Raw genomic sequence first — 5,000 nt, 5'->3', positions numbered from 1 at the left:
CACCACATGTTAACTTGGTGTCTGATTGGTCTACGTTTATTTTACGGGGGCTCTGTCACATTTAGGTCTCGTAAAGTTTTAGGGGAACAGAATATCTCAAACTGAACGAATAAAAAAAAATGAAGAAAAAAAGGGAAGATCAGTGGTTGTAAATAAAATAAAGTAGCATGTCTTCTCTGATCACACGTCAAGAGGCTGACTGACACTCACAGGGACTCATTAAGTAATCTGGCGACGAGAGGCTCATGAAATTCTCTCCAGGGAAAGGCTCCAGCAGAAAGCAAGACAGAAAGAAAAAATATCTGAAAATACGTTCTTGGTTCGTAACAAAAAAGAAGAGTAGGTTTGGATAGATCGCACACACACACACACACACACACACACACACACACACACACACGATAGATTTATATAAGACTTCTTTACTTCTATACTTCAAATAAACTTCCTAATAATCACGAAAGAACGAGCAGTGTGTTTATACTTGATAGTTAAATAATAATAATAATAATAATAATAATAATAATAATAATAATAATAATAATAATAATAATAACAAGAACAGCATCATCAACAACAACAACAATAATAATAATAACAATAGTAACAATAATAATAATAATAATAATAATAATAACAACAACAACAATAACAACAATAATAATAATAATAATAATAATAATAATAATAATAATAATAATAATAAAATAACAATAATAATGATAATAATAACAATAACAATAATAATAATAATAATAATAATAAAAATAACAATAATAATAATAATAATAATAATAATAATAATAATAATAAACATTAAACTGGTAAGCAAATAAAGAGGCAGATGAATGGAATAGATTTGCATCTTGTAACAATTAGCACCGAGTCATTGGGAAGGTTTTTAAAGTGAATGGAAATGTATTGGTGTGCAAATAACGTGACAGACGTCCGGGACACACTGGGCACTCAGGTTGTTAGTGGTGAGGCAATAGGAAGCTTTTAAAGAATGATTAGATAAATTCACGAATTGAGATGATCGATGGTTATTATCTATTTATTTTGTTTATCATTATCATCACCATTAATTGTTTTTTTCATTGCTATTAATATTTATCATCTTTTAGTTACCTTTTTATTATCACTATTCAAAGGTTTTTACAGCTTTCCTTACATATTTATAACATATTTATCTTTGATGTAGGAGGGACACCGGTCAAAGAAAACGAAACAGGAAATAAAAAGTTCCACTAAGGCGTTGGTCACAAAGCAGATGTCAGGAGAATCATGGTGAACTGAAGGATAAGGAACTTGAAACCTCCTTTTTGAGAGTTCAAGTCATAGGAAGGTGGAAAAGCAGAAGCAAGTAGTGAATTCCAGTTTACCAGAGAAGGGGATCCGATACTATTTTTTTTCACTTAATTTACACGCAAGTTACATACCTACTAAATTTAAGACTGTTAACATTAACTCTAAATCCGCTAAATATTTTCTTTTGTAAATTCATGATAGTAAGGTTTTCAAGCACTTTCTCTTTATTTCCTTCAGTACTGGGACATATTTCTACATTGAGATTTGTGTACGATTTGACCATTTTATTGACATTAGGAAGTGTTTATGGAGGTTAGAAGATTAATGGCCACAGTTTTCATTATTTTAATCCGCCATGTGAATTTCTGAAGCTGTATAAAATCGCCAAATAGTAAGCAGAATGAATATGGAAACGCGTCATGGTACTGAAGGGGTTTCAAATATATGCATAATGTGGAAAAGGCAGAATTTATCTTTTATTTTCTGGTTTCGTGCTCTTCTGTTCTCTTGTTGAATGTGAGTGTCTGAAGATCCTAAACATTTTTTATTTTTTAACCCTATAATCATCCACAACTTTTAACTTTATTTTGTTTATTCTACAGATTCTTAAACAATTATCTTTCTTTTCGTTTCATAGTCTCATATTCTCTGTATCCCTTGCTTTCCTGCTCTCTCGTTTCCAGTGTGTCTCCAAGGAAACCATTCTTTACAAAGTTCGGAATACTAATACTTTTTCTCTATAATCATCCACAGCTCTTCTTTTTTCTCTTTTAGTATTACAGATTCTCAAGTAATTGCCTGTTCTTTTCGTTTCGTAGTCTCATGTTTTCTCTACTTTTGCTTTCCTCGTCTCTCGTTTCCAGTTTAAGTCCAAGCAAACAATTCTTTACAGTAACGTGAATGCTAATAACAAAAGAAATAATAAAAAAAGACCACAGCGAGTTAGTTAATTAAACACACCTATCACTTCAGTACACCTGCCACGCCATCATTTCCTCAGATAAGCACTGCACTTCAGCCTGATCACGATGCTTGTGATGTGCTGTCATGTGAGACCAATTAGATAAGTGTTCCTAGTGATTATATATAATGTCCACTGATTAGTATTGACAGTGGCTCGTCTAGGGCAATCATACTGTCATAATATTAACTTGTCATTTTGTCAGATAGAAAGAAATACAAAAGGATGGATAGGTATAAAAGCAGATAAATAGATAGTTGTCAATTTTTCACAGAGAAAGAAAATAAAAGAGATGAATAGGTACAAAAAACGTAGATATAAAGAAAAATACAGATAAACAAACGGACACCGAGATAGATTTACGGATGAATAGATAGATAAATTGTTAGGCAGGTGGATAAGTAGGCAAATAAAAACAGACAAATAGATGGAAAGATAGATAGATAAATATGACTACCACCACCACCACCACCACCACCACCACCAACATTTACCTATCATTGTGTTATCTGTCTTCCTCCTCCTCCTGCTCCTCCTCCTCTCCTCCTCCTCCTTCTCCTTCTCCAGGGTTCACTTATCTACCAGCACACCTGTTGTCCCTCATGCTACTCTGCCTCTCACCTGCCCACTCTCCTTCTCATTCCTTTTTAGAGACGAAGACCAGGTACGCCTTCATAACACCTCTTCCTGAGAACAACATAAAGGCGAGTCTTGGCTAAATTGTGAAGGAAAATAGAAATGGTGGAGAAGGTGAAGCAGTGTCGGTATATAGAGAAGAGAAATGTTTCGGGCGAAAATAGTGAGGAAAGGAAAGCAAATAGAAACCATAATAGTTTGATTAGTTGAGAGAAAAACGATGAGAAAAAAAGAGAAAAGAAAAATAACGAGAATTTGATTAGAAAGAAAACAACACGAAGATAGATTCTAAAAAGAGGAAGACAAAAGGATAAGAATAGAACATAATTGTGAGGAAGCTGGGGAAGGAAGATTTTGAAGAAGAAGAGAAAAACAAGAACAAGCCGAAGAAAAAGAGGAAGCATATCAGTAAAAAAAAAAAATGTAACAAAAATAAATCAATAAATAGACGAGAAGTTCATGGAAAGGGAGAAAAAAAAAACTGGAAATAAAAAAGAGCAAAATAGAAAAAAATAAGAAAATCAACAAAAAACATTTAAACTGAAAGCCGTGAAAATGAAAATAGAAAATAAAAATGGAATACGAAAAAAAGATAAATAAAAAGTATATCAGAAGAAAAAGGAAAGACAGGTAATATAAACTTGACGCTCATAAAAAGGCAGGAGCAGCTTTGTGAAGACGACCAGGTGGTGTTGGTGTTAATTAATTAGAAGAGAAGGTGAACAATAGACAAAGAAGGGAAGGTATTATTGATAAAAATGCTTCATAAAATTAAGAGGGGATTGTACAGAGAGAGAGAGAGAGAGAGAGAGAGAGAGAGAGAGAGAGAGAGAGAGAGAGAGAGAGAGAGAGAGAGAGAGAGAGAGAGAGAGAGAGAGAGAGAGAGAGAGAAATACAACAGAAAGCTTGAAAATTACAGGAATTACCCTCACAAAGTGGCGAGGGGAAGAGAGGAAGAGGGGAGGAATGAGGGGAAAGAACAAGAAAGAAAGGACAGAGAGGAAGAGGAGTAGAGGAAAATAGAGGAGGAGGGAAAGAAGGAAAAGAAGGGAAAGAGGGGAAATGCAGTCCAATGAGAGAGAAAGTAGAGGTGAGGGGTTAGAGGGGAAATGATAGAAGGGAAAAAGAGGAAGGAAAAGATGAAATAAAGAAAAAAAGGAGGGGAAAATATAAGACAAATGGAGGAAGAAGGGAAAAAATGTATAGAGGGATACGGAAGGGGAAAATGAAGAGGGGAAGAGAAAGAGAAGAGAGAAAGAAGTTAAGAAGGAAGGGAAGGATAGAGAAAGAGAAATACATAAAAAGAACTGTGGAAAAGCACAAAAAAAGGAGAATAAAGAGAAATATAAAGAAGAAATGAGAAAATATGGAAGAGAAGGTAGATAGAGGAGAGAGGAAGGAAGAGGGGAAAGGAGGAAAAAAGAGAGGAAGAAGAGAACGGGAAGGGGAAAGAGAAAGAAAGAAATAGAGAGAAGAGGTGAGAGAAACGAAAGGGGGGAAGAAAGAAGGGAGAGGGGAGAGGGGAGAGTGAGGGGAGAGGACAAGGTAATGATTCACACAATTTCTGTCATGCAAGGTGACCGTCCGTTCCCCTCACTTTTTTTAAGACTTAAATTCCTGAGGTTTGGAGGAAGGAGGGTGAGGGAGACTGAGGGGAGAGTGAAGGGAGAGTGAGGGGAAAGAGGAGGAGGAGGAGGAGGAGGAGATAGTGGTATAGGAAGGAAATGGTGGGCGAGAAGTGAGAGAGAAGGGGGAGATGCAAGTGAGGGGTAAGGAAGAGGGGAAGTGAGGGGAGAGTGAGGGGAAAAGAGGAGGGGGAAGAGGAGATAGCGGTGTACAGGAGAGAAATGGAGTGAGAAGAGAGAGAGAGAGAGAGAGAGAGAGAGAGAGAGAGAGAGAGAGAGAGAGTGAGGGAGAGGGAGAGGGGAAGTGAGGGGAGGAAGCATGGTATCTTTTCATTATGTTTCCGTCACACGCGACTTTCAATTGGTGAAGCCCCGACAAGGACCTTAATTCACTTAACACACACACACACACACACACACACACACACACACACACACACACACACACACACACACACACACAGGTAAAG

The 5,000-nt window shown here is 36.2% G+C and overlaps 1 long non-coding RNA gene across 1 annotated transcript in view; it reads right to left on the bottom strand.

Annotated features, from left to right (window-relative positions):
- The window catches only part of LOC123511281, a 90,003-nt gene that overhangs the window by 27,392 nt on the left and 57,611 nt on the right, over positions 1 to 5,000 (bottom strand). The gene's annotated exons all lie outside the window — the stretch shown is intronic.

This window comes from Portunus trituberculatus, chromosome 31 (genome assembly GCF_017591435.1).
Source record: "Portunus trituberculatus isolate SZX2019 chromosome 31, ASM1759143v1, whole genome shotgun sequence".
NCBI lineage: Eukaryota > Metazoa > Arthropoda > Malacostraca > Decapoda > Portunidae > Portunus > Portunus trituberculatus.
The sequence above is the reverse complement of the archived record's forward strand: the minus strand, read 5'-3'. Positions and strand labels throughout refer to the sequence as shown.